The sequence below is a fragment of the Cavia porcellus genome, unplaced genomic scaffold (genome assembly GCF_034190915.1).
Source record: "Cavia porcellus strain 051 isolate PalLab524CR breed Dunkin Hartley unplaced genomic scaffold, mCavPor4.1 scaffold_22, whole genome shotgun sequence".
Lineage (NCBI taxonomy): Eukaryota > Metazoa > Chordata > Mammalia > Rodentia > Caviidae > Cavia > Cavia porcellus.
This window is the reverse complement of record NW_026947505.1, coordinates 62,037,621-62,062,106: the sequence shown is the minus strand read 5'-3', so window position 1 is coordinate 62,062,106 and position 24,486 is coordinate 62,037,621. Positions and strand designations below refer to the sequence as shown.

The following is a 24,486-nucleotide window of genomic DNA, read 5'->3' as shown; positions in this document are numbered from 1 at the left end:
TCTCATCTACTTTAATTTTATTATACTTCTTTCTTAGCAATACTTTGTCCTTTGGGAAATTTTCTGTTCACCAGTTCATCTGGCTTGGGTGTGTGGGAGAACAGGAAACAAAAGCTATTTCCCTTGAGGTTCTTCAGATAGAGGCAAATTCCTCTAGCCTGACTATAAGAATGGTTGTTACAGAGGCGAGCCCAGAGTTCAAGTGGGTCCAATGAGATGGATCCTGAGGCTGCTCTCTTGCAGTGGGATCAATAGCTAAAGAGGTTGGAGGTAAGCCTGGAAGTGGAGGTTTCGCTCCTGTTTAGAGAAAACAGAACCAGGGCAATTAAAGCACATCCAAGATTGGACAGAAACCTAGTCCTCGTACTCGTGGAGCGTCTGGAAGAAAAACAGAAAAAGATTATAAAGAATGCATTCATTTGGGCTGGGGATTTAGCTCAGAGGCATAAGTGCCTGCCTTGCAAGCAGGCAGCCGTAAGTTCGATCTCTGGTGCTGGTGAAAAAGAATGTGTTGTTGTTACTGTTTATTTTTTTGTTTTTGGTCAGCTCTACTCTTGGAACTTATAAATATATGGGCAAAGTACAAATGTTACCCCATCATTCAGTACTAAGCAGCAAGGGCTGGAGAGATGATGTAGAAAAACAAGCCCTGTGGACACTGGTGGTCACAATGGCTGCTGATGCCAGGAACCTGCAGAGCATCCCCATCCTTTGCTGTAGTGTCAGCGGTTCTCACAGAGGTTGATGACAGCGGCATAAACAGCAGCATTTGTCACTTGAAAGAAACATTTCAAAAGCAGCATCATTTAATCTCAAGGTAGGTTCTTTGGGAGGGGGCTAAATTCTGTTTAAGGAAAATGGTAGTTCGTGAAAAGTCAGTGGTAGAAATGCACTTGGAGGCCACCTAGCAAATGGCCATTGGAGGAGGACACAACACAGGTCAAACTCTCATGCCTCACTTCAGGGGTAGGTATGTTGCAAAGGACCCAGCTAGTGTTCAGTTTCCTGTAGTTCTGGGTAAGATCCTCATTACAGTTGGAGGTGAGAACAAATAACCAGGGAGCGAAGGCGAGCAGCCCGCGGCGAGGCAGGAATGCCACTGGGCAGTGGCCGGCGGGGAGCCCGGGTTGGGGAGCCAGACCCTGATAACGGTGCGTGCGCGCAGAGGCCAGGCTCCGGGACGCAGGGAGCGCAGGACCGTGCCTTTCCCCGTGCTTCCGAGCGAGCACAGGCGCCAGCCCACACCCGGCGGGGGAGGAGCCGGAAGGGGGCCAGCGATCCACCGAGGCCCGGCCGGAGCGGCGGCTCCCGGGCCTCCGCGGTACCCTCTCCTCCCCTCGCCTCTCCCAGGCACCTCCGCGCCTAAAAGTGGGCCGGCGCCTTTAAGAGGCCGCTTCGGTTACCCGGGCGGAGGCGCCGCCGCGATGCTCTCCGCCGCCGGCTCCCGCGCCCGCCGCCCGCCGCCGCCCCGCCGCGCTCCTGCTCCTGCTCCTGCTCCCGCTCCGCGGGGACGCGTGGCTGTCGGCGGCGGAGCAGCGAAGGGCTATGTCCGCCAAGTGCCGGGAGGGACGCGACGGGGCAGCGCTCCCCGCCCGGCGCCCGCGCGCGGCCCGCGGCCTGAGGTGAGGCGAGGTGAGGTGAGGTGAGGTGAGGCGGCGTGGGCCGGGCCGGGCCGGGCCGGGCCGGGTGGGGCGGGCAGGGACAGGGCGGACAGGGCGGGCTGGGACAGGGCGGGCAGGGCGCGGCCGCGGGCTCGGGCTGCGCGGGGCGCTGAGCCGCCGGCCGGCCTCCGCAGTCCGCGCCGCGCGGCGGGTCCGGGGCCTCGGCTTCGCGGTGCTCGTGGCCCGCCTCGGCGGCCCGGCCTTCCCGGGAGCGGTCGGAGCGCGGCCGCGGCCGGCGCGGGGCTGGGAGCGAGTGTGCGCGGGAGCCGGCCGGGCTCGCTCAACTTTCCCGCCGCGGCCTCGGGCGGCTCCGGCGGCTCCCGCTGCTCCAGCGGCGCCTGCAAGCCTCGGTCGCTCGCGGCGCTGTGTGTGGGTCTTCCGGACTCGGGAGGTTTTCCACTGCGCCCCGAGTTTAGCCTCCTGCCCCTTTTGAGGAAACAGTTGTTTTCTTTCTTTTCTTAAACAAAACAAAACAAAACAAAACACCAAAAAACCCCACAAAACCTCAGCAACAAATTTCCCCTAGGGCTGGCCCTCAATTTCAAAATCTGTGTTCACTCTTGAGTGAAATAGTCGTTAGAAAGCCGATCTCCACCTTTAGGAAATACAAGTAAAATACAGGTATCCTGTAGTAGGAAGCACCCAAGAGCGAGGTGGGATGCGGTTGAAGCTTTTTTTCTTCTTTTTAACAGAATTTTTATTGTTTGTGATGAATTTATTTTTTAGTATGTTTTAAGAAGGTTCCAGCTAATCTTAGAAATATTACTTAAAAAATTGTAAATAAACCCAGTGTTTCTTGCTTCATGCAGTTTTATGCATGGGTGGAGTATGTAACACATGTAATCATTGAATGAACTCTTACTAAGTACATTTATTACACGTTTCATGGGTGAAGGAAGCCCCATATATTCACACTAAGGGTCTCTACCACTCTTGTTACTCCGTTTCTGCCTTTTGCGTGCATAGTATGTGTACATCTGATGTGAGCTACAAGTAAAAAGTGCAGATGAAAAGTCTGTATTTTGTGAAAAGTTGCATAGCTGGCATTTAGTTACATGCATTTTAGGGACATGGATGGAACATCCAAATCACTTCGAACAATAAAAATAGAATATGAGAACTTAAAGTGTGTCATGAAGTATTTAAAGTAAAACTCACAAACATGCTTTACATACAATTTTGTATGTGAAAGTTATGTACTACCCAAATAGTTGGAAAATAGTGTAGAAAACTTTATAGACTTTTCCTTAAGCAGTATTAGTTGCACTAGTGAAATTTTCAAAGAAAACATACCAGAATAACCATTAATATTGTAAAGATTTGCTTGGGATGTAGATTCTTATCTGAGTACATTTTGGTCACTTTGCTGTCAAAACTAAAACCTTAATAAACAAAGAATTCAGCTTCTCAAGCATTTCTGAAAAATGGTACAGCAGCTTGAACATTCTTGGAGGAAAATTTACATAGAGAAGTCACATACTTAAACCTAACTGCAGTTGACATTGTACCTTAATTTTACTCAACTGCAGGGAACAAGGGGAGAGTCTGGGTTCTAAGATGGATGTGATTTAATTCCTAGAATTGTCTTGATTAACGTGGGTGCCTTAAACTTATGTAGGTCTATTTATTTTGGAAAGATTGTTTTTTGAATAAGTTAGCTTTGAAAATACATGCACACATGTGAGTTTATATAGACCTTATAATATGAACTATAACCTGTTACAGATGACATCTGTGTCAATCATCTGTCTAGCACAAAGGGGAAAACCATTCAGGGACTTGATGATACAAATGCACTAAGAACAGCAGGTCTAAAAGATCAGAAGTGAAAAATAGTTCTTGTTAGAGCTTGTCATTTTTTCGACATGTTAGTCTCAAATCAATCAAGCTAAGCAATACTGTCCTTTGGTGTGTTCTGGAATCTTACCAAAAAGAAGCTTGGACTAGGAGGACACATGTCAGAATCTTATGTACATATTTATCTGTTGAACTGAATAAATTACTGCAACAGCTGGTGATTGACTCCATGACTTTCATTGTTTGTCTTTGGTAGGCAAATCGCTGTTCATTTGTCAATGTGGCATTTTCTTTAGCTTCAAAAATGATATTCAGGGTACTCTCTGTTAGTGTAGATACATCTGTATCTGTGGTGAGACTACATCTCAAAGGCCTGTGATTCAGACTTTGTGAAAGATCTGGTACCCTCTTTATAAAAAGCCTTTTCCTTAAGCAGTATTTGGTGTGTGAGGACTCACTAATGTTTGGGAAAGTAATACCTCTAATATAATGCTGCAGTTATTGTAAGGAGACCTGTGGCATTCACCTTTGGACTACTTAGTCACATCTCACAGCCAAACCTACTTTCAGCATATATATGAAAATAAGAAATGATTTTTGCTTTAGTTAGGAAAGATACGTTTTTATATTTGTTACAAATTTCCTTTGTTACAGGTGTAGCTCCCACACACCATTTTTGGAACTGACATGTATTTAGGGTGAATTCTTGATTATATAAAACACATTAATGATTTTTAGAGATTATATTATGTCTCTTTAGGTTTTGAAAAATCACATTTGAGATGTTTAATTATGAACTTGAGAGTACATACTTAAAAGTGAATGGGATCTTGATCAACTACAGTTTTGATTTCATGGGAATTTTCTGCTTGAGGTCAGATGTGCCCTTAATTTGAACTGGACGATTCACAAAATCAGTAGTTTTGCAATCACTAAACATGGGGAATATTCCACATAATTTGCAGTGTGGGCAGCCCAACATGTTTAGTGTTTAGTTGGTTTAGGGCGGTGTGCCATGCTTGCAAAAAAAATGGTTTCTGAAGCTGACAGCAAGCTGTTTCAGTCTCTTGAGTTTGACATGGAGGATAAAAATGCCTTTTTGCCTGTATGGCAATAAATATGGACAGGATTATATGAAACAATTTGTGCTCATTTCTGATTGTATGACAGAAGATTCAGAAAACTCAAGAATGAAACTTGCCGGGGATTTAGCTCAGTGGCATAAGTGCCTGCCTGGCAAGCACAAGGTCCTGAGTTCGATCCCCGATACCAAAAAGGAAAAAAAAAAAAAAAAAAAAAAAAGAATGAAACTAGTATACTGAACAGCACACTCACAATCATTATAAAAATGTAAAGAAGAGTTAGATGGATTTTAACATAGCTCTTGGGCTTTTGCTGAGAGTCTGTATTTGCATTCTGTGCTTAGAGGAGAAGCTAATGATTTCCTATTGAAATTAATGATTGTACAATTATTATCAGTAGTTCCTCTGAGCAGTAGTGTTCAAGAAATTCTATTCTAAGCCCAACTTAGATGTAAAATTCTCCCAGCCAATCACCTGGAGGGGATGTTAATTTATTCTTAGATAATTTTCAGGTCAAACCATTGTTGGTCCTTGTAGTCATAAGCTTTGCGTTATCTTTTTAGGAGTTTTGACCACAGATGGTTGGTTAACCATTTTCTCTCAATTGATTTAGTTCAGTTTGTGTCATTAAAACTTTCAAAAACAACTTTAAGAAATTCTTTTATGTGGGAACTTCTAAGGACCTGCTTTGGGGGAACTGGTGCAGAAGGCACAGGTTGTATTCCAGCTGATACCTTCCAAAGGGATGGTTTGCTGTTTTTATTTTTTTAGGTCAATATTTTAGGTTGTTCTTGTTGAGTAAAGCTCTAGAATTAAAATGTTTTTGGGAGAGAGATAAAGGACATTGATGTCTTTCGTTGACCTTAAAGCCCTTGATTATTTCTAATGTACAATCTATAACCTAATCTGTCTTTGAGGTTTATGTTCTGCCTTATTTTTTTTTTTTTTTGGTTGGTGTAATATGAAAGACTTAAATGAGTTTTTGATAGGATTTGAACTCAGAGCTGAATGATTAACACTTTGTTCAAACATGAAACTATAAAAAAAAAGGAAACTCTACATACAGTCTCAACCCCAGACTATTGTTAGTGCTCAGTTATATCTACGAATGCTATATCCAGAAGAACACATTACAGCGGTTAGGAGTGTGCCTTGAAAATGTTTTCCCTTTTTCAGTTGTAGTCCCCTTTACTGTATGCCTGTCTGTCCACATATTTTGATGTGTATATAATTGCTATATGATAGAATGAATGTTGTTCCCTGTGTAGTCATATCTATAATTTAAAAATAGCTTGTCATCTGCCTCTGCTGCCAACACCTAGATTCTAACATTTAAAATAAATCTGAGAGAGTTAAATATACAAATTTAGCTTAAGATCTCTTTCTGCATGTGTATGTGTGCCTGTATGTGTCTATGTTCATATATTATCTATATATTCATATCTTCTCTTGCTTTCTGTCAGTAATAAAAAATTTAGCCGGAAATTACCTTTTGAAACCATAGCATTCTGGCTGCCACAAAACTACATCTTTACTTCTAGAAACTAGAATTATAAAAAGGGAAAAAACTAGAAGAAGGATATATGTGAAAACATAAGAACAAATGATTAGATATACAGAGAAATTCTTTTCTTCATTTGTAGAACTGAAGGTTGGCTATAGCCATCGAATGCGACCCTAACAAATGTAGTCATACTTGTATTTTCCATGAGCATTTTTCATTTTTAAAACTTAGTACTGACGGTGGAATCATATAAGAGGATACACACACATTTATTTTCTGAACTATTTCTTTTCAGATACTGTATTTTATCACTATGAACACGTTTCCTCTTTTTTTCCACCTCAGTCTTAAGGTTCTGTGTTCCCTTAGTACTTGGTGCTTCCCTGTTTCATCACTTTAAAATGAGGGTCTTTTGGCTGTTACCATCTCAAAGAACTGTCTTTGCATTTTGTTGTGGAATGTAACAGTCACGCATAGATTGAACAGGCAAAGTCTTTTCATGAGGTCTCGTAGATGTTCATTGTCTACAGGAAATTTCGGAGTATTTTTTGGAACTGATTTTTATTGTGTAGTTTTTCTTTTAATATTTATTATGAAGCTTTTTGAACATATAAAACAAAACATAAACTTAGGAGTTTAAAAGTTGCGTATCCATGAACTTATGCTAGTGTTAAAAAATATACCTAGGAACTTTCAATTTGTTCCTTATGTACAAGAAACTTTTGCTTTATACTTTAAGCAGTATATTTTTTACCTTTGGCTGTTTTTAAACTTTATCTGAATGTAATTATACTATGTATATATACTTTTATGCTTGATTCATTTGCTCACTATTATGTTTTTGTAGTTTCATTGTTTAGTGTTTTATTGTATGAAATCCACAGTTTGTTTATTTTATTTTATTTTTTGCGCTGGGTTTCAAACTCAGGACCTTCTACTTGCTAGGCAGGTGCTTATGCCACTGACCTATAACCTGTCCATTCTCTGTTTGTTTTTGTAACTACATTCTTGAAAGTATAGCATTGTTTCCCATTATATCTTTTTAATCTGTTAACATCATTGCTGCATCTGTGATATGTCCTGTTTTTCCTTCAGATGTTGCTAATTTGTGTTTTCTCTTTCTTCAGTCTTGAAATATGTCATTTCTTTTAATCTCTTCAAGGAACAAATTTTCTGCTTTGTTGATCATCTGTGTTACACACCTGTTTTTAGCTTACTCATTTTTGTTTTATTTTCTTCATCATTGTTTTGAGTTTTATTGTTTATTTTTTTATGTTGAGTACTAACTTCTCAATTGTGTCTTTAGTCAGTTTCCCTCGAATCACCACTTTAGCTGCTTATCAGCTTTTTAAAAATAAATTGTACAGTTATGATCATTTTTTAATAATTTTTTTGATCCAGGAATTCTTGAGAATGTTGTTTCTTAATCTCCAAATATATGTTACTATTATTGATTTCTAACCTACTTGCGATATGGTATAAGCATGTGGTCTGTATTCTGTTAGTCTTTTGGTGTTAGTTGAAGTTAGTTTTATGGGTCATGATAAGTGTTCTGATTTAGTAACTGTTCCGTGGGTAGCTTGTAAATATTCTGTATTTGTAAATATTCTGTAATGTATTCTGTGGTGTGGATGTAGTATTCCACATTTATTGATAATTTGAAAATTTTAGTTGTCGATAAATCTTTTGATAAGATAAAACTTATTGATGTTTTCATCTGCTTGATCCTTTAGTTATGGAGAGGTTTTGTTTTTTTTTTTTTTTTTTTTTTTTTGTTTTTTTTTTTGTCTTTTTCCTTTTTATCGGTAACCGGGGATCGAACTCACGACTGCCTGCTCGCAAGGCAGGCGCTTATGCCGCAGAGCTAAATACCCAGCCCCAGTTATGGAGAGATTTTAATGATGTATTTATCATTTGTATCCGGATAACTAATGTTTTGCCTTATGTATTTTGAGGTTTGCTCTTAGAAAAAATTCAGATTTTTAAATATTTTTGTGGTACATTAAACCTTTTTATCATATGACTTTCTAGACTTCCAAGAGTATTCTTTAAAGTTTTTTCTTTGATTGTAATAAAACAATATGGAGTCTCTATAGATCACTATTGGTTTGCTATAATCTTCTCGTCTCTTTTATCTATGTCCTTAATGTTTTTAGATGTGTCTGTATAAATAACATAGATAGGTGTTGGTATTTAACTGGAAAATTTAGTCTCATGTTTAGAATGAAGACCGATATACATTTGGATTTATTTGTTATATATTTTTTATTCTGCTCTGTTTGCATCTTTTTCTTCTCTTTCTTACATTCTTTTAACTAATTTTATTCCTCCTTTCTGTGGCTGTCAAAGGGACTGGCTATAAGTACTATATCTGTATTTTTGGTGGTGACCAGATAATTTTATCAGAAACACTCATCTTTATCCAGTCTACAGTTAATCAGTATGTTTGCCTTTGTTATATATTTTGAAGCCAATTTAACTGTGTGTGATAATGTTCCTCTCTGCATGTACATATCTCTCTGTCCTTCTCTGTATGTACATCAAGACATAAATTTCAAAGACACATAATATGTATAAACTTTGAAAAGTAGTCTCACCAGAAAATAATCCTGATGACACTTTAGTCTTGTGCTCTCAGCTTCCAGAATTGTGAGATACTAAATTTTAAGCATCCAGTGTGTGTGTGTTTAAAGACAGCCTTAGCTGACTGAAACAGTGTCTTTTAAAAAAATTTTACTTTTGAAGAATTTAACTCTAGGAATATCCCACAAACCCACTTCTAACTTATGTGTGTCATTACCTTAGGATACTGCAGTGTTAGCTTGTTTTTCTCTTGCAAGTTAGACATTTATTTTATATACAGTGCCTGTTATATTTAACCATGTATGTATCAAATGTTTTCTCACTATTAGTTCTTGTATGTCAGGCCTTCTCTGAGTGATTTTCTTTCTACCAGGCAAATTTTCTTTACTTTTCCTTTGTTGCGTGTATGAGTGTGTGAAGGTATGTGTGTCTATCTGTGTGACAGAGATATTTTTGTTTGTGATAGTATTTTTAATTTACCTTTTTGTTCTCTGGGTATTTTGTTTGACAGTAAATTATTTGCAGCACATCAAGAAATTCCATTGTCTTCTGATTTTTTTGTTTTTTGCTATTGAGAATTTAAGTTGTCAGGCCCACTCTGTTTCCTTGTTAAGCACTCTATATTTTCCAAATTTGTTTCTGTCTAGCATCTTTTAAAGACAAGTTGTCTTAAATATACATGTGAGGCTTATTTTACGGAGCGCTGCCCCTCCCAGAGATTATGTGAAATTCTGTTTTTTCCTATTTAATGTCAGCATAATAAGTACATGTGAAGAGAAGTTTGCATTTAGTTCATTAGCTAGAAGGCAAGTTCTGTATTTAGTCCATGTCTTTGCAGTGGTTATTATTGCTATTGAGGGCACACATAAATGCCATTTTATGGTATCAGTCACCCTCTCATGAGTCATTTCTGCTACAAGGAATCAAATGAGAAGGGACCTGAATGAGGTATAAGAAGACTGGAAAAATGCCACATAGCCATAAACAGTGACATTTATGTAGCAATGTTTAGTGTGTTTTCTTTCCCAACCTTTTTGTTTGAGGAAATCCAGGAATTACAATTCTGACTATTGTGTAGCCAGTAATTCCTTCGGATTTTTGCCTTTACCAGTCGTCCTTAGGTTATGCCAGCACTGTGTGAACCTGGAGAGCTTTACCGATGCTTTCACCTTTGAGCAAAGCACCAGTGGATTGGGGTAGTATGTTACTGAATGGCAGCATCAATTACAACACTGCTAGTGGGAAACTCAGTAACAGATAAGTTTTGCCCAGATCCTTGTTGCCTTGCAGTTTGTGAAACTTGAGAAATTGCTCTTTGATGTTTAGAATACTTTATATTTTTAGGAGCTCAAAGTGAATATTGCCAATTTTAAAAAACTTTCCTTACTAAGGTTTATGGGGGAAGATCAGGAGGGTTTATACTGCAAATACTTTGCATTTACAGTGACAATTTTGTAGCCCATTTTTCTTGAAGCACTCTCTCCACTCTTTGATGCCCAGTGGGCTTGGTTGAATATGCTGAAATCTAGAAATACTAGAAATGGAGTTTAGAAGCAGAAATAGTTTTTATATAAGAACTGAGTAAAGAGAGCCCTGCAGCTGGTGAGATTCCTAGAAACATTAAATATGCTTGAATTAAAAATTATTTGTCAACATTTCAGTTTTAGAAAGCTTTTTGTGATCATGCATCCTATAACATTTTTTCTCATGCAGTAAAAGGCTCTGGCTTTTGATTTTTATTTCCTTTCTCTTACTCCTCATGGCCTACTCTATTTTTTACCCATTCCTTACCAAAAAATAAAACAATAAAGCAAACTGTAACTTTGAAATAAAAATACCGTATTTTCTAGGTTATAGATTCATTTTGCTGGAACCAGACTGGTACATGGTAGATCATACTATCTGACCGCATGAGATTTAGCGAATGTCATATTAAATATGAATACATGTAAGTGATGTTATGTTTCTACACTCAGAGCATCCTTTTCTTCACAGCAAATACAGTGTGTTATAACCCAGTGGTTATTAATGTGTTTGGTCTTCATTTACAACTAGACCTGTAACTTACCAAAGATCAGGAGAAACACCTGTTTTAGTTACACTGAACACAGTGTTTATTCAGAAGGTGACTTAGTACAGTTGTTTGATGTAGATTAAGCCTCATATTGTTAAAATTCACAATCCAAAATGCTTTGAAATCTGAAACTTTTTGAGCTTTGTGAAGCTCAGTATTTTTGAGACTTTAGAGCATATTTGATTTTAGATTTTGGAATACTTCAAAATCTGAAAAGTTCCAAAATTTGAACCCCTCTGATTTCTAAACATTTTGGATAAAGAATGCTCACCTTATAATTTTTTTTTTTTTTGGTAAAGGATGCAACTTTAAAAAAAGATGTGAACTCAGATTACAGAAGAAATAACAGCTGGACTCAACACATAGCATGATTTAAGTTTATGCAAGACAAGGGAAACAATGAACAGAGTAAAAAGACATCCGACAGAACCGAAAAATTTTTTGTCAGCTACAGTTCAGGCAAAGAATTAATATCTAGAATGTATAAAGAAATAAAAAGCTATATAAAAGCCCCATTGAGAAAGGGACGACTGAAATGAATAGACACTTCTCAGAAGAACAAATACAGAGGGCCAAAAGTGAGATGGAGCTTTGTCATGTGGGATGGGAACTGAGAGACAGAGGGAAGAGGAGGGTGGGAGGGCAATCAGCTGTAACAAGGGGAGGAGACTGTGAAGTGCTGTGTCCATGTATCTAGTTCCGAGGAGAAGGGCGATCGTCATCTACTACAAACATACATAAAAATACATACGTGTGTGTGCGCACACGTGTAAATGTGAAGAGGTCCAAGAGGTATAGAGAAAGAGAGAGAAAGGTGGCAGTTAAAAAATATATATAAACATGTACCAGCTCCCCATGATAAATGTACTATATGTACCAATTAAAAAATTAAGGTGACCAAAAATACATGAAACAGTGTTCGACATCATTGGTCATTGGAGAAGTGCAAATTAAAATAATTACGAGATTTCAAATTAAATCATTGGAGAAGTACAAATTAAAATAATTATGAGATTATGCCAAGCATGAAAAATCAAATAATAACCTATTTTCAAGACTGCAGTGAAAAAGAGAATGTAAAATAGTAATGCTGTTATGGAAGTCACTATGGGGATTTCTATGGGGATGAACCAAAAATAGAAATTCCATTTGACCCAGATATTCCTCTGCTAGTCATCTTTCCAAAAGAATTAAATACATCATATTATGGTTATACACGCAAACCAGTGTTTATAGCAGCAATATCTGTAATAGCTCAATCTTCAAAACAGCCTAAATGCTCATCAGCATACAAATGGATAAAGAACATATGTGTGTATGTGAAGGAATACTACTTGGCTGTAAAGAAGGATAGACTTGATTTGTAGAAAAATGGGTATACCTTGAAACCATAAAAGTAAGTGAAATAAAGCAGACACATAAATACTGTATAGTTTGTATCCTTCGAGAAGCCCAGTGTATAAGTTAACAAAATGAAAGACAGATGGGGGATCAGGAAGCTAGATCTCTTGCAAATGGTAAGGAGCAGAAGAGAACAGAAGATGGAGGGTGGTAGGTGGGAAAGGAGAGAAAGGGAAAGAAAAAGGAATTCAGATGTGTAATGTACACATACTACCACAGTGAGTGTAATCGTGTGTCTAGAGATGGGAGGGAGGAAGGTGGGGGAAGAAAAGGAATAAAGAAGAGTTAAGATGTGGTAAGTACCTGTACTTCTTTAGTTGAATGTAAATATTGTGTACTGCAAATGTCTACTAATAATAAAAAGGCAAAAAGTGTATGGCAAAGGTTTATATTACACGTGTTGAAAGTTATAAAAGAGAATCAAGGTATGCAAATAAAGGCAATTTCAATTGGCATATGTTGCCTGTCAAAATTTCCTCTCTTTATCTGGTGGTCACTTTGCATATTAAAACCAAAGTGTTATTTCAAAGATTTTTCACTTTAATTTTAAATATGACCTTTACATTTTTTCCTGAGTTATGCAGAATTACTTTGATCATGGCAGTGAATCCAGATCAAAACAGATTTGCAGTTGTTTTTGAGGATGAGGCTGACCTAGACCCCCAATCTCCCAAATAAGTGTATGGTGAAGGCTTAAATAAAAATGAGACAAGTGTTGTGATTTTAGGGCTCCAAAGGGTCAAAACCCTTTAGCTGAGTTTGAGACTCTGGGGGCTAAGACAAAGACTTCTCTGGATTGCCCATTTTTAGTAGGTCCAAAACAGAGTGGGGAAACTGGGGAAAGTGCAGGCAATGAGCAGGACCTTGGGAGTCAGCTCAAGGATGTCTCCAAGTAAGGAATCATGTCAGTTTAGGAGAGCCATGTTATCGTGATGACATGGTAGGAGTGAGACTAGGAGTAATTTCTGCAGCTGCAGTCTCCATCTACTTAATTGATGTTTGAACCAAGTGTCTGCAGCTGTGGCCTTATCTTGCCCTTTTAGGTATCTCTGGCCTCCCAGACCACTACAGGCCTCAGCCAGGACCAGTGATTCATAGAGGTTCACTTACTATGAATCGGCTCCTGTTGCTAGACAAAGGGTCTGGGCCTAGGACAGACTCACAGATAAACACAGAAAGCCAATTAGTTAATTTTAAATCCTGCTCAGAGCTGCTTTGTGGTGGTCTCCAACATGAGTCAGGACTGCTCTTCAGCAGTTTTATTTTGATGTGCCATATAAGGAACAAAATAATCTTTAGTTCTGTGCCATTTCTCTTGAAACATTTTCTAGCTTTCCATGCACATAAAACTTTAGCAATTCCATATTTCTCCTTGCATTCATCATTGGAATTTCCTGCGGTATTAAGTTACATCTACATATCACAGTACCAAAGGGATAAGGATCACACTTAGTGGTTGTTTGGTGATATTGTGAGGTGGGTTGGTTGGCTAGGGAGTTTATCAGACATGTCTGTACCATACTGATGGGTTGTGCTTGAACTATTTCAAGTAGAGATGTTGGCTGTGTAGGAGGAAAGAGGAGACCATGATGTTCGTATGTGTATCTTTCACTTGTTTTTGGCAGAAAACATGTCATGTATAAATGTCAAACAACTAGCACAGTGCTAGTACAAGTTTATGCCTGAAACAGGTTTGTTGAATTGACTTGTATGGAGTTCCAGGGATACTGATTATCAAAGTCAGCAACAAAAAGCATTATTATGGAGAGCATGTAAGCTGTAAACAGTTCCATCTGGATGTATAGGGATAGACCAGACATTGTTGTAGTAGAATATTTCTACAAGTTCTAGGATGGAATATAAAGATTTCCACCATGAAAGGTTAAGAGCAGCTGCATCACTCTAGAGAGATCATAGTGCAGAAACGGGTTTTAAGTTCAGTTTGGAGTGAGATATAGTTGGAAAGAAGAAGGAATAGAATCCTAAATATTACTGAACTGTTGCTGTTGTAGAGGACATATTTTTTAGTCTAAATAAAACTGCTTGCTCATTTATGGAGCACTGTGTCAGTACTTCAAATTTTCTGTCTTATTTAACTCTTACAGCAGCTTCATGAACTAAAGTGAATTGTTATCGTTTCCTTTTTCTACTGGGGTGGACCTGAGATCCTGGACATAGACACTCTGACCATTATGGAGATGGGCACAGTGCACATCTGGAGGAAGTAGTTGGGCATGCTCACTTGTATGGATTATTGCAAACCTGACTTTGTATTCTCTCCATAGAACATGCCAAAATGAGTTCTGTTGGAATGCAACAGAGAACAGAGTAGTAGCATTTTTAGAAGAAATACAGGTGATTGAAATGCTTAGCTTTGATTAGATAATTTTAAGGCCTTGGGAACTTGTGCCAACTTTGTTGCTATTAAAGAGAAATTAAATATATAATCCGGATATGGATAGGCCTGTGAATCAGAAGGGTTCCAAAGATGCTAAAGAAATGTGTTCAAGAGGAGAGATAAGGGGAAGGAAAAAGGATGAAAAGAGACTTGAGATATATGTGTTTACCAAACTCCCTACAAGGAGTGTAATCATTATGTGATATAAACATACTAATAAAATATAGAAACAAAAAAATGGAATGGCAGGCAGGGTTGTTACTGAGAAACTCAGATGGGCCCAAAATCTGAATATAAAATAAAGCAATTTCTGTGAAATAGGCATGGAAATAATAAAAATAATCAGATATTTTGGGTTTTTGATTAGATTTTGGGGATGCTTACCTATAAAACTGCATTGATTTTGATTGGGTATTTTTAGGAACCAGGAAAGTGATCTAGAGCAATATTAATATGGAAGTATAGACATGATTTTCATTGTTGTTTTTAGATTACCTAGTAAATTGTGAGAAATATGGGGTGATTTAAAATATGGTGACACATATATTTGTCTATCTGTCTTACATTTGGGATTTGGGGGAAAACAAAAAATTGTATTCTCATTATGCCACATTTCATTAAATATTAGCTATTCTGTTGACTTAGTGTCTTACTGTGATTTTTATTTATATCCCTTATAAGTGGTGAGTGAGAACACTCTTACTTGTGTTGTGGGCTGTTTGTTTGTTTGCCTGTTTGGATTCTTTGGTTTTTTGTGATTCCTTTGCTCATCTTTCAACTGAATTGTTTAGTTTCTTTTAAATATGTTGGCATTTGAAAATATGTATTTTCAAGTTATGAATCCTTTGTCATTTATGTGATTGCCAGAATCTTCTGCTTTACTGCTTACTTTTCTCTTCTAATGATGCTTTCTGTTTAGTTTATCAATTTTCCCACTGTAGCAAGCAAGTACTTTGATGTCCTATTTGTGTCTTAGAAACTTAAATTTGAGCTAGAGGCTGGCCCTTGGATCATTATGAATGCTCCTCAATTTCTTGTCTGTACCAGTTTAAGAGCTGAAGTCCTTCAGAAGTCATTTCTGGTCCCCCCTCCCGTTTTGTCCCAGAACTCCAGCTCCAGCCTCTTGAGATACTACTCAGCTTCTCAGCTTCCCAGCTGCCTCTTTCATTTAACTTTCAAGCTGCTTAGTGCTTTTAAGCTGTTCAGCTGCCACTTTTTTAGGCTTTTAGCTTCTCAGCTGCCTTGAGGAAACTGAGCTGGCATTTTAGAATGGACTCATGGCTTCTGGGAAAACTCATCACACATTACAGTGCTGCCTTAATTTCTTATACTATGTGTCTCCGATCTTTTGGCCTCTCCAGTTCTTGGTTTCTTTTGGGTATATCTACAGAAAGGTTTAAACATGATTCTGCTTACTTGGTTGTTCTCAGTGGGAATGTGGGTCCACACTAGCTTGTCTGTCGTTGCAAGAGAAGTCTCTTGGACTGTCTTTAAGGATGTTGATGTAGCTTCCTGAATTACTATTGGATTGCATTTCCATTGGTGGATTATCAGTTTGCTGAGATTATTTTCGTCTGTCATAAGATCCAAGTTGAAAATTTGCTGGATAAAAGTAGTTGCATATTAATTTTAATTTTTACTGTAGTGAGACTGAACACCTTCAAATGATAGTTGGTCCTTTGTATCTTCTGTTTGTCTTATCTGTTAATACATATTATTTTTCTTGGATTTAATGTTTGTGTCACATTGTCTGTCCTGTTAACAAATAAGAATTTGTGCATCTGAAGGCAAAGAGTTAGTATATAAGGGACTTCAAAAATAATTGGCCTTTCTATTGATCTTTTATAAAGTATTAATATTTTTGAAGCTAAGGGTTACATATTCTTTTCTTTTGTGTTCTTCCATGGTTTCTGGTGAATGGTACATTTATATGAAGCAGAAACAAGTAATGTAAAAAAGTAATGTAGAAACAAGAGCAGGAATCTCTTCTCCTCCTTTCTCATTTTATCTCAGAACTGCAGCTCCAAGGAAGAATGATTCCTTATGTGTTGCTATATGCAATGATTAATCAGTATGAAAAGACATACCTTTTGATTTACATTATTTCATTTAGGATTATGGCTTCTAGTCTGTGATCATAAGGCATTTCATTTGTTTGGTTTTTAGATTTATTGAGGTATGATAGATGTACAAAAAATTACATGTATTGCACAGATTTAAAGTATACATCTTTTTTTTTTAAAGTATACATCTTGATGAGTTTGGGCAAATGCATATAACCATGATTCTGTTACCACAACAAGACACTAAATAGATTCATCACCTCCAAAAATTTCATTTGGTGTTTGTATATGTGTAAGAATACTTAGCATGAGTTTTGTCTCCTTACCACATTGATGTACATAATATCATGTTATTAACTATCGTACTCTGTTGCACAGCAGATCTTTAGAACTTGTCTTATTTGTCATGCATAACACAGTTATCCATCTCTGTCCCCCGTTCCTGGTAACTATTCACATACTCTCCATTTAGCTCTAACCAGGTGTTTGAATTCAAGAGATCACTGAACAGTTGAGCTTTTAGTCGGTGTTATGAGAACTGTCTGAAGATGAGGGATAGTGGGATTTTCCTGTATTAGTTATATTTTGGCTCTTTTGTCAAGGAAGAGTATCTTTACAGAAATGCCCTTGTTTTAGTCACTGCCCTATATTTATTTTTAGTCATTTCATCAATGCTGCACAAAACACAGTATCTACTTTCTTGCTGCCTCTGTGCCTCAGGGAGCAGTGTTCTGAAAAAGATGGAAGTCTCTGGGGAAGGCTGATCTAAAATTAAAAATCCTCAAGGTGTTAGACCAGCATTGCGGGCGAGATCTAGTGACAGCATTTTTAGCATTATAAAGTATTACATTAATCAAATAGAAACCTCTTTTTCCTGCATGGGGTGATGAGAAAAGCAGCAAGGCGTTTTGATAAGAGCAGGCGCTGTGGGACTAGGCTGCCCTGGGTTCCAAGTGTCACTTTCCACAGGTCCTGTGATTGCATCCATGTCACTATCTGAGCCTCAATCTGCATATTTTCAAAATAGGGAAAATTGCTTCTGCCTTTGGGATGGTTTGTTAGAATATTTTAAAGACTAGTACATATTGAGTGTTTAACAAATTGAGTGTTTAAGAAAATTAAGAAATCATTTCTTAATTTTTTTGTTCACATATTCCCCTTAATGTGATGGTGATTTATTGATTAGAGCCTGATTACCTGAGTTCTAATTCTCATTTTTCTATTCTGTTAAACTGTGTAAATGTGAGCAAACGTGAGCAAACTACCTATTTTCTTTTTAGTTCAGGTTCCTCATCAAAAAATCAGGACAGTTGTGCTGCCTGTCTTCTAAATCTATTAATCACATTAATATTTATAGAGTACTGTGGCTATTAGGAAAGCACTAAGTACTTGAAAATGAACACCCTGAACCAGCATTAACTGGCTACTATTTATTCATAAAGGTATTGGGAATAGAGATGGGACAAGAGGCAGCATTCCTATTTATGACACTGTGGAGCACAGGTTAGAGACTGGTACACTGAATTTAGTGCAGTGAAAATTGGCACAAATTCATATGACTGATGTAGATAAGTAGGAGTAATAGTGGTGGTGACTTTTACTTTTATGATAAATGATTTCCATTTACTTTCTATTGTTAGAAAAATGACCCAACAGGAAAAAGAATGTGGTGCAAGTGGAAAATATTTCCAGGTAGTACTTAACTAGCCCCCCTCCCAATATAGCCCATTTTCTCCCTTTGTTTCAATGTTACTTATTTATATATTATATATGTAATGTATACACTACACATATTTATATATAAAAGTTCTAAGATATATATATATATATATATACACTATATGTTATGTATATATGATATACATACTATATAGATACTGTATATCTATTCTGCATATATAAACTTGACAATGAACAAACCTTATGGATTATTTTTTAAAAATTTTATTTTAAAGATAATAACACAAGAGGACAGAACAAAGCAAATCAGAACAGAACAGTGTAAGCAATACAGCACTTCACAAGACAACCTGATGTTAACAGTAGCTACCATAATACCTCTTCCTTTGAAATAGTTGAACGTACCTTCACATACAATAATATCAAACATAACAAAACAGTATAAAACCATTCAAGAAATGAAAGTATTACAGGACATTCAAAACCAAATAATAGAAAATGAATAATGCATACTATAATATCTCATTTTGCACAAAATTTTGTTTATACTATCACACATTAAAATCCAATAAGACACAACATGATTGAACCAATGGAAACAGAAGAACAAAAGCATGGTAGGACTTCAAAGCAAGATGATATTAAATCCACAATGGCTGCCATGATGCCTTGTTTTCTTCAAAGTAGCAGTTTATACTATCACACATAATAAAAATGAAACAAAACAAAACAATAAAACCATTCCAACTAATGAATGAAAACATTATAAGGTTCAAAGCAATGTAAGGGGAATGATGATTACCATAAAATCTTATGTACTCATCATTTCTTACACTAGGGAGACTATACGGTATTTCTACATATGAGTTTGATTTATTTCACTTACGAATATGGTCTCAAGTTGAATCCATTTATTTTATAATTATCTCAATGTGATCATTCTTTATAGCTGAGTACTACTCCATTGTATAAAAATACATCTTTTTTTATCCATTTGTCAGTTGATGGACACTTAGGTTGTTTCCAAGATCTGTCTATTACAAATCGTGCTGCTGTAACATGGATGCACATATATCGCTGTGGTATGATGTTTTCAGTTTTTCAGGGAATATGCCTAGCAGTGGAATAGCTGGATCAAATGGGACTTCCAATCCCAGTTTTGTGAGGAATCTCCAGACTGACCTCCACAATGGTTGCACCAGTCAATACTCCCACCAACAGTGTAGGAGAGTTCCTTTTTCCCTCGGCCTCTCCAGGATTTGTTGTTGATAGTCTGCTTTATCCTGGCAATTCTTTCAGGGTGGGATGGAATCTCAGTGTGGTTTTAATTTGCATTTCTCTAATGACTAATGATGCTGAACATCTTTTCATGTATTTATTTGCTATTTGTATTTCTTCATCTGAGAACTGTGTATTCATCTCACATGCCCATTTTTGGATTGTGTCTTTGAATTGTGGGGATATGATTTTTTAAATCCTTTATATGTTCTAGACAGAAGTCTTTTGCGTGAAGGACAGTTCACTAAGATTTTTTCCCAGTTTGTGGGTTTTCTTTTCACTATGCTGGAGATTTCTTTCGACATGCAGAAACTCTTTAATAAGATTAATCCAGTTATTGATTTTGTATTTCCTGTGCAGTTTGATTTCTGTTCATGAATTCTCTATCTGCCCTTATGTCTTCAAGATTTTTACCTACTTTGTTTTCCAACAGACCTAGTGTTTCTGCTTTAACATTTAGATCTTTGATCCATTTAGACTTAGTTTAGTACATGGTTATAGGCATAGGTCTAGTTTTATTTTTTGGCATATAGAGAGCCAATTTTTCCGGCACCATTTATTCCAACTACTATCTTTGTTCCAGTGAACACGTTTGGCTCCTTTCTCAAAGATACGGTGGCTGAATGTGTTGGCAGTTGTAGCTGTATCTTCTAATCTATTCCATTGATCTTCAGATCTGTTTTTATTCTAATACCATACAGTTGATTTTATTACAGTAGCTTTGTAACATAACTTCAAGTCAAGGATTGTGATGCTTCCTGCCTTGCTTTTGTTGCTAAAATTGCCTTTGCTATTCTAGGTCTTTTGTGGTTCCAGATGAATTTTAAGAGTGATTTTTGTAGATCTCTGAGGTATGTTAGTGGTATTTTCATTGGTATTGTATTGAATCTGTATAAGAATTTTGGGAGAATGGCCATTTTCACAGTATTTATTCTTCCTATCCATGGACTTTTCATTTTCTGAGGTGCTCTTTGATTTCTTTTTCAGGGTATTGCAAATTTCCTTCAATGGGTGTTTTATTTTTGTTAGATTAATTCCTAAGTATTTTCATTTTTTTGGATGCTATTGTGAAGGGCGTAGCTTCTCTTATTTCTCTCTCAGTGATTTTGTTGTTAGTGTATAAGAATGTTTTTGATTTTTGAGTACTGACTTTGTATACAGCTACATTGCTGAATTTATCTGTTATATCTAGGAGTCTTTCAATGGAGGTTTTGGGGTCTTCTATGTAAAGTATCATGTCATCTGCAAATAATGATAATTTAACTTTCTCTTTTCGAATCTTTACTTCTTTCATGTCTTTTTCTTGTCTAATTATTCTGGCTAGTATTTCCAGTACTATGTTGAATAGAGTTGTGATAATGAACATCCTTGTCTTGTGCCTGATTTTAAGGTAAAGGCCTTCAGTGTTTGGCCATTTAATATGATGCTGGTTGTTGCTTTGTCATAGATGGCCTTTATCATATTGAAGTAAAGACATGTATTGCAAATTTCTGTAAGGTTCTTATCATGAATGAGTGTTGGACCTTATCAAAAGCTTTTTCTGCATCTATAGAAATGATCATGTGATTCTTACTTTTGACTATATTGATATGGTGGATTACATTTATTGATGTATGTATGTTGAAACATCCCTGCATGCCTGAGTTGAATTCCACAAGGTCGCGATGTATAATCTTGCTGCATTCTGTTTGCCAATATTTTATTGAGAATGTTTACATCTATGTTCATTAGGGAGATTGGCCTGTAGTTCTCTTTTTTAGTTGGGTCATTCTCAGGTTTTGGTACTAGAGCAATATTTGTTTTCAGGAATGTCTTAGGAATTGCTTCCCTTTTGATTTCATCAAAGAGTTGGAGGAGTGTTGGCATTAAATCTGCTTCGTATTCCTTGTAGAATTCCACATTGAATCCTCCTAGGCCTGGGTTCTTGTTTGTTGGTAAGGACTTAATTACATTTTCAGTTTCATTAATAGAAATTGGTTTGTTCATCAGTTTTACATCTTCTTGATCTAGGTTTGGTATTTCATATGTTTCTAGGAATCTGCCCATTTCTTCTGTGTTATTGAACCTGTGATGAAATAGGTGTTGATGATCTTCTGTATTTCCACAGAGTCTGTAGTGATTTTACCTTTTTCATTCCTTATTGCATGAATTTGAGCTTTTCTTTTCCTTTTTAAAATAAAATTGGTAGAGGCTTATCTATTTTATTTATTCTTTCAAAGACCCAACTCTTTGATTCTTTGGATTGTTTTCTTAGCGTCTATTGCATTAATTTCTGCTCTGCTCTTTATCATTTGTTCCCTTCTTTTGTCTTTGAGCTTGACTTGCTCTTCTTTTTCTAGATGTTTGAGGTATAGCATCAGGTTGATTATTTGTGTTCATTCTGTTTTCCTGGTATCGGAATTCAGTACAATAAATTTTCCTCTGAGAACCACTTTCATTGCATCCCAGATTCCAGTTATTTGTATTTGTATTTTTGTTTGCTTGTAGATATTGTTTAATTTATTCTTTAATTTCCTCTGTGACCCACTGATTGCTCAATAGTGTATTATTCAATTTCCATTTGTTTGTGGGGCTTTTGCAGTTTCTTTCATGATTAATTTCTATTTACATGGCACTATGATCTGATAACATGCATGTGATAATTTCAGTTACTTTGCATTTACTTAAGTATGTTCTGTGGACTACTATATGTTCTATTTAAGATAATGTCTCATGTGCTGCTGAGAAGAATGTATATTCTGATGTTGTTGGATGGAACACTCTGTATATATCTATCAAGTCCATTTTTTCACAGCTGTGCTTTAGTTCTGTTATTTCTTTGCTGATTTTCTGTTGGGTTGATCTGACCCTTGGTGTCAGTGATATGTTCTGTTCTCCTGTTATAATTGTGTTATTGCTTATTTTATTTTTAATTTCTGTTAATACTTTTTTGTATAGCTGGTTGCTCTGGAATTTGGTGCATATGTTTTTACAATTGTTATTTCTTCCTTTTGAAGTTTCTGCTATCCAGTATGTAGTGACTTTCTTTATCTCTTTGGGTCATTCTTGGTTTGAAGTTCACATTGTCTGCAAACAGAATGGCTACTCCTGTTTTATGGGGGTTCCTGTTGCATGAAGTATTGTTTTCCATCCTTTGACTTTCAGTCTGTGAGTGTCCTTTTGGTTTGATGGGTTTCTTTTAGACAGTATATGATTGGATATTATTTCTTGATCCATTCCTAATTGGTGAATTGAGGCCATTTACATTAATGGTTATAACTGTTATATATTGGTCTATTTTTGACATGTTATCTTTCTGCTGTTACATCCTTACCTTTCCACTCTGTTTAATTGTCTGCCTTGCTTAGTGGTTTTTTCCTATGACTATCTAGAATGTCTTTCAGTATTCTTTGCGGGGTTAGTTTGTCGATTCTTAAGTTTTTCAGCTGTTTTTTTTGTCATGGAAATATCTTATTTCTCCATCAGTTTTCAGGGTATATCAGTCTGGGTTGGAAGTTATTTTCCTTTAGGATCTGAAATGCTTCACTCTATGCTCTTTTTGACTTCATTGTTTGGGTTGAGAAGTCTGCTGTGATTCTGATAGGTTTTCCTTTATAGGTGATTTGTCTTTTCTCTAACAACTTTTAATATTCAGTTATTATGTTAGATTTCTGAATGGAGATTATTATATATCCAGGTGTAGTTTTATTTTGTTTATGGCTATTTGGAGTTATATATGCTTCACTGATCTGTATGTCAGTTTCCATTTATCATGTTTGGGAAATTTTCAGCTGTTACTTCTGTAAATAGCCTCTTGATAGCATTTGTATTGTCTCCTTCTTTTTCATGTATCCCTATCAGTTTTATGTTGTTTTTCTTTGCATCATCTTGCATCTGTTGAATAATTTCCGGATTCCTTGTTATTGTTTTTAAATTTTATTTAAAGAGGAAAAACAAAACAGAAAAAGGGTACAAGTAATACAGAATTTCAAAAAATAAACAGAAATCACTAGTTAATAGGTTACATATTGTCTTCTTAGAAATAATTGTTCAAGTTACAAAATTAAAGCATACAAAATGGACATTGAAATGGTGAGACTGCAAACAGTTGTGTTCAGTGATCCAACAAAAACTTAGTAACATGGCTATCTATCTTACATACTTTAACATATATGCAGTTGTATCCTTTAGCGCCCTTTTTTTCCCCTCTCTTTTTTACAATAACAATTACGCATTTTGGGTTTTATTACTCCCACAGTTCTTATTACTTTTCTTTTGGAAGAGACTAAAACCAAATGTGACAAAACAAAACAGAGTCAGTCAAAACAAAGGATGGACATAGTACACGATGTAAAAACAGAATACAAGGTGATAAACAATGGTTACCATAATGTCTCTTGCTACCTTAAAAAGAGTTGCCTATATCATCAGGTAAAAAAAACTCAACAAAACAGTACAGAACGAAACCAATAAAACCGAAACATTGGAGACATTACAGGACTTCAAAAGAAGACAATAGTCAAACCAGAATGGGCATCATAGTGAATCTTGTTGCCTTCAAAGTGGTTGCCTATACCCTCAAACTTGATATTATCAAACAAAACAGAACAGAGTAAAATCAGTCAAAACAAGATGGTGAGAGCAGTATAAGGGTTCAAATCAAGTTAATAAGAATCGAAAAGGTTAGTATATCTGGCTATTTTTTTTTACATTTATTTTTTCCCTTAATTAAAAACATAAAAAAATTTTAAAAAATTGGAGATTGAGATAAAAGAGGACATAAGTACATAACAACACAGGTCAGAATAGAATAATTTAATTGACATAGCATTTCACCACAAGATAACCCAACACAATAGTAGTTACCATAGTGTCTCTTTCTTTGAAATATTTGAATATAACTTTGTATACTATAGCATCAAACATATCAAGACAGTGTGAAACCAAGAGAATGAAGATATTACAGGGTATTTAGAACCAACTAAC

The 24,486-nt window shown here is 36.5% G+C and overlaps 1 protein-coding gene across 3 annotated transcripts in view; it reads left to right on the top strand.

Annotated features, from left to right (window-relative positions):
• The first annotated feature begins 202 nt into the window (after positions 1-202).
• Gpr63 (G protein-coupled receptor 63) overlaps positions 203-24,486 on the top strand; it is a 214,013-nt gene continuing 189,729 nt past the window's right edge. The window contains exon 1 of one of the 3 annotated variants that reach the window (XM_063233269.1): positions 203-817. The gene's annotated coding sequence lies outside the window, so the exon portion shown is untranslated. Of the gene's footprint in view, positions 818-1,481; positions 1,623-24,486 lie in introns of those variants that run through there. The other 2 variants (XM_063233268.1, XM_063233267.1) reach the window with 2 other exon arrangements.